General features: G+C 50.2%; 1 pseudogene; it reads left to right on the plus strand.

Annotated features, from left to right (window-relative positions):
• Positions 1-460: 460 nt before the first annotated feature.
• On the plus strand, positions 461-576 carry LOC120601842 (uncharacterized; annotated as a pseudogene).
• Positions 577-12,820: the final 12,244 nt, after the last annotated feature.

Consider the following 12,820-nt stretch of genomic DNA (forward strand, 5'->3'; position numbering starts at 1 on the left):
CCAGCCCCTGACCCTAAGCAAGGAAGACAAGGAGCACGGAGGGCCAAGAGGCCGGCCTGTGATGAGGTGACCCGCCCGGCTCTGCCGTCCGGCCCTGGACCGCTTTCCGTCTCCAGCTTCCGCTTGCAGCAGAGGCAGAGACGAGCGCCCTGCCCTCGGGGGAAGGATGGCAGAGTGAGGGGCAGTAGAAAGGACAGTGTGACCGACAACAGGTACTAACAGGTGAGCGATTCTAACCTCCCGACTGCCCCCATCCTTGCGGTCCAGGAGGGGCCCGGGACAGGCCCCTGGAGGGAGGCATCGACCCGCGGGCTTTGAGTGAGACGAGACCACCTCCACTCTTCTCAAAGGCCCTTCAGATGTGCAAGACCTGGACGTGGCTCCATAGTGGAGCGGGGAGCACGTCTGCTGTACACGCAGAAGGTCCCGGGTTCGCGCCCCAGTGGAGCCACGGTCCATGGTCTATGGCCACGCCACCCTGAATGAGCCCGATGTCTGATCGCGGAAGCTAAGCAGGGTCGGGCCTGGCCAGTACTTGGATGGGAGACCCCCTAGGAAGACCAGGTGCTGTAGGCATAAATAATCATAATAAATAATAACGATAATAAAAAAATCTGCAAGGCCTTTCTCTATGCTGTGGATTCGAGTTCAGCGAGGAGACCAGGAGGGTGCTAGACAGAAATCAGTCTGCTTCCCATGTAGAAATTCTTCTGCTCTAAGAACGGAAGGCAAGGCTCCCCGCTCTCCCCAGTCTGCAAGTTTAAGGGCGTGTTCTATTACATTTAAGCCTCTGGGACTTGCCCACGGTCCCGCGGGGTGACTGTCTTATAAATGACAATGTCATTTAGGATCACCGAGGTGACGTGGGAACAGCAGCTGGCCACCGTCCCAGCTAGTCTGGGGAGGAGAAGAATCTTGATTACTCAGAGGGCAGGAGACTGGCACGGGGATGGGGTGTGGGGTGAGGAAAAGCCAAATTCGCCACCAGCATGGGGGCCGGACAGGGTTGTTGGGAAAGCCGATGTCCGTTTGACAAGCGATCGATGGATCAGCCTCTTGGGAGAGAAATTTCCCAGAAGAGAAGCAGGAGGCAGCATCAGTCAGAAACAAGACTTAGTCATCGGAAGATGACAGAGTGCGCCCAGCCCAGGTGACCCTGATCTAGCCCAGGGACAATGGCCGAAATCCTGTGAAAACGAGAGTTGGAGCCCGAACAGAAAGGGGCTCTCATCACGAAGCAGCCAGACCCGGGAGTCAGAGGAGGAGAGGGCTTCGTCCATCCCTGCTCCTCCCCAGAGCAGCCTCAGCTGTGCTCCCAGAAGAGACAGCCCCCCCTGGGAAGGGGCCGCAGGGGCCAGCAGAAGGGACTGGGGGAGCAGCGAGGGCCCGGGAAGCATCCAGGTCCCCAAAGAGGGTCCCCAAGTGCAAATAGGATATCTCCTAGCCACTCCCAGCGTCACTGTGAGGAGGGGGCGCCACCAGGTAATGGGCAGGGGCGAGGAAGTACACGCTCAGGCGCGGCAGTCCACACGTTTAAGCTCCAGCGTCGGAGGCCGAGGAAGCACGGCGAGCGGGAGCCCCAGGACGTCCCCCGGGCATACTGCGGGGCGTGATGTGTCACAGCGTTCGCTGAGGCCGTCGTCTTCCAGGGCAGACGTTCTGTCTCTTTTATTTAAGGCTCTCTCTCCAGTGACTAGAAAAGCGTCTGGTGTGTCAACGTCAGTGCTTATTGATGAACTAAGTTTCCCAGCGCGTTTCACTGCCATAGACCTTGACATCAAGTCCCCAGGGTCTGCGTCGCCCTTTCTGGAAACACAGCTTCAAGCGGAAGCGGAGGACACGTGACAGATGAGCGTGGGCTGGCTCTGATCGGAGCGGACACGGGCCAGGGGTCTGGGCACAGCCCGACCCGACTGCCCCTGGCTGACCCCCGCGCTCCCTCCGGCAGCTCCGAGGGCCGCAAACAACACAGTGTGAGACACAAATAAAGTCACAATGTGAAAGGGGAGGCTGTCACGGATGCCAGTGTGGCCGGTCCCTCCGGTGGCACTGGAAAAACCTCAGGATGAGAAAGGACACCCCTGGACGAATGACAGCTCAGCACGTGGACTGATGGAGAAGCTCAAGTCAGGGCAACTCTGGCTTGCTGGGTGGGGACAGAAGGCGGAGCAACCCAACCCTGGGATGTCGTGTCCTCCGTCCACCGAGTCGGCTTCCCTCCGACACCTCATAAATATCGATGGGCACTGGCTCAGCAGTTTCCACGTCACCCGAGTCCAAGCTCCGCCTCAGCGCCTCCTGGGACAAGGAACCAGAGAGAATCGAGACGCAGCCCTCACGGCTTTATAAACTGTTGAGTTTAATGCTATTATTACGTTACGCTTCCCACCAGAACCTGAAGTTTTGCATTTATATTGAGGTATTCCTGACGAGGTCTAGTGGCAATGTCACAGCGTCCCTGTCAGGGCGCGTCCCACGCAGCCGGGGGGAGCGTCCCTCCCTCTCATGCTGCCATCGCTGACATTTGCCAAATCTAATTCCAGAGAGAGAGATGACGCCGTGAGCTCCGGAGGGAGCGCACGCTCCGGAGTCACCGCCCTGGGACCGGACGTCAGCTGTCGCTCGTGCCTGCGAATGCTGCTTCGTCTCCGGCCAACATCTCTGAGGTGGGGATGATACCTGTGCGCGTCTCCTATTCCTGCGGCAGTGAATGCCCAGGAACGTGGTGGATTCAAACAAGCGGAGTTGTTATTTTGTGACTTCTGGAGGTGAGAGGCTAACATGGGCCTCAGGGGTTAAAAGGCACTCGTAGGCGGGCCGCACGCTTTCTGGGGGCTCCGGGGGAGAATCGTTCCCTTGCCTTTTCCAGCTTCTAGAAACTGCTCGTATTCCTGGACTCGGGCCCCTTCCTCCAGCTTCGAGGCCAGTGAGGGTTGGTCAAGTCTTTCCCCCGTCACATCTACAACTTCTGCCAGCCACTTCCATTTATAAGGACCTTGTGGCTACATGGGGCCTCCCAGGTGGTCTAGAGGAAGCTTCCTATTTTAAGATAAACTGATAAGCAACCTTAATCCCCCTTTGCCAAGTAAGGTAACACAATCACAGATTCTGGGGCTTGGGACGTGGACACGTTTAGGGGCCATTGTCCTGCTGACTGCAGTACCTGTCTCGCAGTGGGGTGGTGAGGTTGGCAGGAGGGCAAAGGGCACGGTGCGCGCCCTATAACTGAGTGGCTTCCTCCGGGAGCTGGGTCCACCGGGGCACAGCAGCACCAGGAAGCTGGAAGACGCACACTGCCTCGTATTGTCCCTTCGGACCTGCTCGTCCCAGTAAAGGCCACCATCCAACTTCACCCACCTAGCCTGCCGATCGAGGACAGAGCGATGATCATCACAGTTCAGTCAACCCCACTTCTCCCTCAGTTTGCCTGGAATCAAAATGGCAAACACACCCTCTGCCCAAACCCGCTCGTTTATTTTCCATCCTACATACCAGCCGCAATGACACTGAGTAGGGTCCCCACAGGACCTCTGGAACACATGGAACCGTACATCCCTGAACCGTATCTCCCCTCTCGACATGAGGGAGCCAAGCCCCGGGACCCCTCCTGGAGCGGGCACCCCCCTTACGTGCTTCGGGGTAACTCAGCCTCGCTTTCAGGGGCAAGCACATGGCCAGTCTCTTCCTTGATACGGTGGGGACACAGGAAGCCCCCACATGGACATGAGTCAGCCAGGTTGCACAGTAATGCCTCATTCCCATTCTCTCTGAGTCTTGCCCCACAGTCCTCAAGCGTTTCCCTCAAGTCATCTTTGTCCTTTAAAGCCCGAACAATTCCGAAGTGACAGGACACCCTCATCCCCAGGTGATTTTTCTGCTTCGTGTTGGCACCACTCACCATGCCCACAGTCTGTGCAAGTCCCATGTAACTAAACGTTCTGCTAAAACTCCTCACTAAGTGGTCTGTGGAAATGGGCAAACTCTGTCTTAATGATCACATCCCAAAGGACATAAGAGGTGAGAAGGGGCCTGTTTGTTATCACGTGAAACGACTGCATTAGAAGCGGCTGGCGGCAACGCCATCATGTGATCAGCAGGCCGCGTGTGTGGTACGGGGAACAGGGCCTGAGTCTGGGCGAAGTCAGTGCGGGTTTGAAGCGTCATCCCAGCACTTTAGGACCGTGTGGCCCTGGGCAGGCTCGGCTCCCTCCTCTGTAGAGTGTAGAATAACCTACTTTGCAGTATCGTGGTTGGAAAGCAAACAGGAAACGCCTACCAAAGTCGCTGCATCTGGCACTTAATTCTGTTCCGATGACCCATCGCTCCGTCTCCAGCAACCCCAAAACACGGGGGCCGCGGCAGCACCCATTCTATTCTATCTCGCAGGTCGGAGAGCCAGGACCTCGGGCCGGGCTCGGCCAGGGGACTCCGCTCCTTGTGCCGGCGTGCTGGCAGCAGACACGTCCCGGCGGCCCTCGGCTGGTGGTGGGCGGCCTGGAGGATGCAGGACACACAGTCGACTCACGGTACTCGCGGTGGTTACGTCCTATAAAACTGCCACAAGCACGGCGGGAGGACACGGGGCCGTTGCTCCCAGGGGCATTTCGGGTGAGGTCCCCACACGCCGTGTGTCACACCTTCTATGCCAACTGATCGTTATGCAACCTTGTTTGACGTGCGCTTCTGTTTAAAAGACACCTTCTTCCTATACAGGTCATCAAAATAAGCGGTCAGATTAAATGTATGTATTAATTATTATAACTTAGCAGTATTTCTTTAAACAAAACCCTGACCACCGGCTGGGAACGGTTCGACAGCCTCCTCCTCCGAGTAACGTGATGCTGAATTTCTTCGGCTTCAGGCTCACCGCAGCGCCGTCGCTGTCCACTACGCCTTTTTTTTTTTTCCATTGGTCATCATCCCATCAGGCCACAAATTGAGCCACTTTTCCATCTCTTCCACGTGCCCGTCACGCACTACGCGTGTCATTGTAGCGGTTATGACAGTGGCCTCGTGTACGGACCGGCAAATTTCTTCTTCCTTTTTCCCGAGTGTTGACTCATCAATCTTGAACTCAGCCGACAGCACTGAAACTCAAGCGTGAGCTCAGCTGCTCCCTCCTCACTGCACTCCGGGGGGCCCCTTTAAACGACAAAAATCACCAACAGAAGGGGCGAAAATGTAAATACCGCGGCGCTAAACGGACCATGAAAAGGGCACTGGTTTACCACGTGAGCTGAAACAAGGAGCGGAGCGTCACCTTGTCCCACCTCACATGAGAACATGCGTGTTGGGCAACTCAGATTTTTCTGCCACTCTGCTCACATACATCCACGAGTGAACACTACGATGGCGCAAGCATTGATTTTGTGGTTACACGTAAATTATAGTGAGCAGGCGAATTCGCAGATTCGGAGTCTGTGAATAATGAGGATCTGCTATATCTGGCATTTCTGCAGGGATGGCCGGAGGCCTCGCTCAGCGGAGACCGTCTACAGGGCATGGGTGTGTGGCTTCTGCAACATGGCGGCCATGGGGTGGGGTGATCTGACTTCTCGTGTGATGACTGGCTCCCCCAGAGTGGGCAGCCTAGGGGACAAAGAGGAAGCTGCCCAACTTTCCTGACCTAGCTTGGGAAGTCGTTCCGTTGGTTGAAAGTGAGGCATGGGGACAGCTCAAGTTCAAAGAGGCAAAGATTAGCCTCCCCATCTTGGCAAAAAGATGCCAGTTCAGCCATCCTTGGAAAACACGATCTGCCAGAGTGCTGGGGAAAACGGAAGCTATTATTTGATACAAAACAACCAGATATTTCAACCGGACGCCCACGAGCATAGAAGTAATTACTCAGAAAGATCACTTTTGTGATCTTTTGTGATTTGTGATCACTTCCTACTGCACAGGACTAACAGCGAGCTCTCAGCCCTGGCTGCATCCTTAAGGAAAAGATAGATAAGAGTTAAGAATGGTAAGGAGGCCAGACAATCATATAATCCTGAATTTTGAAAAACAATCAAAGGTCTATAAATCTAAGTAGGACTTAGTCTAGTCCCCACCAAGTGTCAGGAACTCACATCCGGACCACAGTGGTCTAGGACATTGGTTTACTCTGAAACAAGCACCTGGAACCTGTTAAAAAATATATATGTTTGTTAAACTCTGACTTAAACATAGGTATCTGTAGGTGTGTAGTATTTTTGACAAATACTCCATGACAACTGGCAGGAAGTCGCGGCCCCACACCATCCGTCAGCTCAGCTTCTTCGGGAGTTTACCAGATATCACCTTGAGGTGCTTCTAGACCCACCTCGTGTTCCCAAGATTGGTCGATTTGAGGGGTGGGCAAGGCCTGTCTCCCAGCCACTGTAAAGGGCCCTGAGTCTCCCCCGCTCTGTGACGGAGAGAAAAGTGAGACGTGCTCCAAATGGACTTTGTAAATCCTCTTTTAAAAGCACCTCACCGTCAACAGGTATTCAGGTCAGGAGAACGATGCCTCCTGCAAAAAGATGTCCACGTCTGCATCCCTAGAAATTGTGAGTATGTTTCCTTACATGGCAAGGCGGGATTAAGGTCACAGGTGGAACTAAAACCTGCCCCATATTGTGTCGTCATTAATTTATCACACTGAAAAAGAGACCATACCATGTTCAGCACATACGAGAGGTTCCATAAATGATGTATGTAAATGACCTGAGTGCTTCTGTGTTTTGCCTTGTTCTTATCATCCAATACTTTTAAAGAAGCACTCGATTTTACTTTGGTCAAAGTGTAGTTAATGCAGGGGAACTTTGGAGAAAGCACGAAGCAAGGAAACTAACACAGGTTTTGAGGGTTAACACGGAGCCTTAGGGTAAACACCGGTGACCAGCCGTCTGCACTGAGTTCATCCAGTTTGTAGGATCGCTTCCAATTTTTACAACCAATGTATTCACATAGAACAGGTATTGAGAACTCAAATCACAGGCGAAGGGCCAATCTCCCTAATGTATAGAGAATAAGATTAAAAAAAAAAAAAAACAGAGACAAGGACAAATGACATGAAGGATATGAACAGATGCTTCACGGAAAAGAAACTGTAAAGGACTTACATCTCCCGAAGCCAAGTCAATCTATGAAAGTGCACTGACTCTCACTTATAAGAAGAGAAAAGCAAATGCAAACTACACTGGGGTTCAAAAGTGTGATAACAATCCGTTGGCAAGGTTCTCGAGGAACGAACGCTTTTATACACAACTGACGGGAGTGGAAGTCTGTACAGTTCCATCAGAGAGTAATTTGACAATACCTGTCAAAATAGTAAATCGGTTCCCGTTTTCCATTCATTCAATGTGGGGAATTCATCTGACACACCTAGCCACGGAGAAATAAAGTGATATGTTGCAGCTTTGTTGGTGATAGCAAAATATTGGAAACAACCCAAACACTCATCAATAGGAGACCGGTTCTTATATAACCATTTCGTGGAAAACTATACAACTATAACAAATGATAAAACTCTCGCGATGTGACATGGAAAAATCTCCAAGATACACCGTTAAGTACAACAGAGCAAAAAGAATATGCCACCTCTGCAGAATACGCCACCTCTTCGGTAATAAAAGGGGGGACGGACAATAAGGCTATTTATATTTGCTCATATGCCTTAATGGTGGCAGTTCTTGGATATTATTATTCTTTATTAGTTCCTTAAGAAATTACCAGGTTTGACATATTCAGAAGATAAATCCATCCCTAAACCGTTCCCTTTTAGTCATAGGAACCTACGTTCTACCCATTTAGAAATAAGCTTCCCTACTTACTCGATTAATAAAAGAGCCACATCATTTATCATCTACCTGGGACACTTTTTAGAGCTAAACGAGACACTCTTCGTAATTATGTGGGGACGAAAGCCTAAGCCAGGCTGCCCAGGCAAACGAAAACACAGAGGATTTATAAGGTTGATTTGGTTGTAATGAATTGAATAACGATACAAGTATGATAGAAATTGTTTTCGAGGGGCACAAATCGGACTCTCTTCTGTAGAGGCACCTTGAACAGAGCTGCATCGTTTCACACACCCGAGAACTATCTGAGCGATCTGCCCACCCAGCCACCTCACTCTGATCAGAACCAGCGACGTGTCCGCCATGATTTATGGCTGCCTCTCAACTCGACAAGTATTCCAAAAGTCAATCTTGCTGTCATTTATTTGAATCAATTGCACCTAATTCTTTTCCTCATCGGAAATCGATTCGTGCATTTTTTATCATTGTTTTTGTGCTTTCTAGGAGAATAGCTTTCAATTTTAATTTCTCCCTATTCAAGATATAACAGATCTTACCAAATGTGTCAAAGCAATAACAGCTCAGATGCTCCATCCTCAAATTTCCATCTCCCAAAGCCAAGTCGATCAACAGCAAGAAAGATTTTGTCCATCTCGCCGTCTATATACTAAAGTTCTAATTTTAATTGTTTCGCAGATTTTGTCAACTGTTCTTTCCACATGGGCATACCCCAAATCCCTTTGTCCTGTTTGTCATGAAGGAATGAGGCAGGCACACATCAAATTGGCCGCAGCATGTTTTATTTTTTTGTGTTTGCGTTTTTATCTCCTTGAAAAATTGGTCCTAGCATTCACCCTTAGGTTGTTCATAATATACATGGCTCATTGTCGTCTTAATTTAAACTTTTGCATAATGGACCCAGTATACACTTGTACTCCTGACTCAGTTGGTGAGATTAAGAGTTCAAACTTTTTCTGATGACGTTTTGATATTTTCATATTTCTCTGGTACCAGAAAAAGAAAGTTCTCCCTGTCCATATCCCACCAAGGTATTGCTGATAAATTAAGATCATTTATTCTGTTAAAGTAGACACGGGACTTGCCCTTCTAATATCTGTTTTGACAGAAAATATTTGGTAAAGAGAGAGGGGGAAAAATGGCCATTTTACACAACAAAAATTCCAATAAATTACTCGGGGTTCTACAAAATTCGAATCTTCCTTTAAACTTTTCATGGCCTTGGATAGAATAAATCTGTATGGGAAGGCCTGAGTTAGCTCATTAGATCTGGTGATGGGGACAGTTTGGGGACACTGCTGGTCTCGACTGGAGGTCTCCATGTAAGCCAGTTTCCAAGTACAGAGATGGCATGTGACTCAGGCATTTAATAGCGAATCTCATTCCACGTTTCATCATCTTGTAGAGAATTCACCCAGAACAACAAAAGGCGGTTGGCCGTTCTAATGATTCGTCCCTGGCCTTTGACCCTGTGACAACACTCTGTTTTCTCTGCCCAATAGAGAAAGCATCTGAGAATAATGCAGTGCCTCGGAGCTGGGTGGATTAGGGGATGCAGCTCGGCGAAGGATGTCCCTTTTAGGCTCTGTCTCAAATCCACAGGAATTTGCCCCATTTTATGTCAGTGACTTTGCCTTTGCAAACTTTACTTAGCCTTCTGCAAAAAAAAAAAATACTCTCATCAGAGCAGAGCCCCATGGCCGTGGGGCGGAGGAGGCTAATTGGGGCTGAATGCTCTTTGCTGCTTTCAGTCAGGGCCAGCAACATCTCCACAGGCGTTAAGTCAACATCCCAGGGCCTAACTTCACTCCGAGAATAGTTTGTGTGGTTCCAAAGTTGTTTTCTAACCGTAGGACGCAAAGAAAGGTCTGCTGGAGCCTAGACTGATGCTGTTCTTTTTATTTCCAGTTTAAATTGACCATCTTCTGACTCTGCTGAGAGCTCAGACAGAAATCCATCTTCATTTACCCGGCCCGTGTCTCATTAAGATGGTCACAAATTTTATCTCCATGATATTTCGGAAACATTCTGGTCCCCCGCCTCTTAACGACCGTCTATGTGTTATCCCATTAAATACAACCAATTTCTGTATCTTCCTTAAGTACAAAATGTTTCAAAGCCAATTGCCTAGATAAACCTCACAACGTCCTATTTTAAATGGCATAAAAGGCCACAGCAGAGTTTGCTCGCTCTCTGATTACGTAAATCTGATTACATAAAATTCTCCGCTAGGTAATTTTCCATTTGGGATTTCCCCTGACATTAGAGATAGGTCTCAGAAAATGCAAAAATAATATTTGCCAAACATACTGAGGTACTTATTTCTGCCTCACAGATAATATTTTACGAATAGAAAATAGCTTCACATTGAAATTGATCTGACTGTGTGTAAACTTGGGGCTGCTATCTCGGGGTCCCCGTCCGAATAGCCGGATGTGGGCTCCCAGCACATGGCAGGGAGGGAAAGGAAGCGCCCGAACCCGAGTCTCTCCTGTGTCTTCACACTTTCGATCCCATTTAATTCCCGCGACGGCCCCAGGTGTTGGGATTACTGTTTCCTGTTACAGATGAGGAAACCGAGGCTCAGGGAAGTTCCGAATCTTATTCAAGGTCATTCCAGCTGACAGAGTCCGGATTGGAACATGGATTTGGCTCCCTGTGAACCCGTGTCCCTGGACAAGGAACGAAGGACAGTCCCCTGAGACCAGCTGAATAACTTAGCGTGTGGCCTAGAGACTGGAGTATGAAGTCGTCGGAGAGAAAAAGACCCATCCGTGAAACAGTGGCAGAGGACAGTCTTCAAATATGACCTAAACCCGGTCTTCAGAGGACATCTGGGTGGGCCTTGGTGGCTCTGTGGGACTGACAGGGCGGCTTGAGGAGGTCTGGCCAGGGGACACGGGGACTTCAGGACACATCCAGGACAGACAAAAGAGTCACACTGGAGTCAGGCGGCCGACTCATCTGTAGGCCGATCTGACTGGACCCACGGACAGAACAGAGCAGAGGTCTCTCTGGAGGGTACAGAGAAGCGGGGACAGGAGGCTGTGGGGAGGGTCAGAGGAGTGTCCTAGACTCAGGGGAAAACCAACGGTATTGGGAAAATCAGGCACCCAGCTCAGAGGTGGCCTGGAGGTTAAGAAGTGGGTGCCCAGCTGCTGGGCAAAGATGGGGGGACAGGAGGCAAGTGGCAGGGAGCCTCTGTCCCCAGGCACAGAGGTCAGGATCACCTTGAAAGCTTAGCAGGGCAAAGCCTTCAGCACTGAGCCTCGGCCACGGCAGGTGCCCAGCTCTGAGGAAACAGAGAAGACCCTCCAGACGGACGTGGGAAGGCGCCGGAAGCCAGCTGTCAGCTGGATGGGAGGTTAGAAAAGAAATAGAAATTCCCGATCACCACAGACACCAACCAGAAGTCCGAGAATGAAAGTTGAGGCTTTGCCTTCAGAAAAGATGTCGGCACCAGCTCCGCGTCATGACCGGCGTTGAGGCGTTTCCGCGCCGGCTGCACCTGCAGAGCGTGGAGGAGACGCGCACAGAGAAGGCAGGTGGGCACCCTGGCTGCGGGGGCTCTGAAGACACCGCCACAGGCTGGGCGGGACGGAAGCTCAAGCGAGGGGGTCCCCGCGGGATTCTTCCCGGCTCCCTGGCCAGGAGACAGCGGCTCTCCCATTACGCGGCACGTCGGCTGAATCGGGGGGTCGGCTTCCCCCCTGCAAGGTGCAGACGCTGCCCCAGCAGCTCCTGGTTCCCTGGGAACTCGGAGAGGCCGAGGCTTTGTCGGCACATCCTCAGTCCTGAGACTGCATCCGGACAGGATGCAAACCTTCGGCACGTGGCACCTGCCGTGGCTCTCAGCGGTGAGGCATCCCCCCCTCCATGCCGCTGGGATGTCGAAGACGAAAGACAACTTCCCTGGGTTTTAAAGAAAAATTACCGACTTCTCTCTCCACTGTCAATCCCCTAGACATCATTTCCTCCGTTTCGTTACAGTCTTCTCTTTTCTGGTGTTGATCGGTCTTGTTTGTTTGTTCGCTTTGCTAATATTTTTACGTGTAAGAGGTGTTTTTAATCCGCACACATGAAGAAATAGAATGCAAGCGCCCTTCTCCTCTGCGTTTCGGATGTTCAGCTGCCCTCTCGCCAAATATGTTGACCCCTATTCCCCAGCTGGTTTGATTTGTTTCACGGCTATTTTCTTTCAGAATTCTAAGGACGCCACCACATCGCCTTCTGGATTTTGATTCTGTGGAAAAGTCCGAGGCCAGGCTGGAAAACAGGGTCCCGGATTCTTTGGGGGTTACCCGATTTGTTTCTGTTCTTAGGGTTCTTATTTTTCTCTATTTTTAATTCCTCCCTTCTTTATTCCTGAAAGATAAAAGTCCGCTAAGTTTACATACTGGGCTCTTTTAAGTAATTTTGCTTTGCTTTTAAGTGAGCCTTTTCAATCTGAAGGTTCAATTTTTTTCCTTAAGGGCTCGAAAAAGTATCTTTGTTTAACACTTGTTTTCTGTCCATTTTATACTTTCTGACACGCACATGGGGTCTCCTCGATCTGTTCTCTGTGTCTCTTTTTTTCCTCTCATCTCTCATTTTTTCATCTTTGTCTTATCCTTAACGTCCTGTTTTCGGTACAGGAGAATTTCTCATGGATCTCATCTGCTTAACCGATCCTATTTTCGGTGGCGCTGAATCTGTTACTTGGTGCTTCCATTTAGGATTTTAACTCCACTACCGAGTTTGTCGTCTCTACACGTTCTTGCCCGATCTCATTTGTCTTTCACTATGGCTGCCTGCTCACCTGTCACAGGTGCAACACCTTCTGAATGTTTTATGGAATACAGAGGAGAAGACTTGTAACGTCTTCTCCTATTCGCTGCAACTCTATTTCAGCGGAAAACATTTGCCCTGGTTTCTTTTGAAGCAGTTTGCTGCATTAGCTAGTGATTTTTCTCTGTAATATTGCTTTATGAAGTTATCAATTTTTTTCTCTTCATTAAGCCTTATAAAGAGTAGTTCCTGATTGTTTATTATCGGGAATC

The sequence above is a fragment of the Pteropus medius genome, unplaced genomic scaffold (assembly GCF_902729225.1).
Source record: "Pteropus medius unplaced genomic scaffold, Ma_sr-lr_union100, whole genome shotgun sequence".
NCBI classification, from domain to species: Eukaryota; Metazoa; Chordata; class Mammalia; order Chiroptera; family Pteropodidae; genus Pteropus; species Pteropus medius.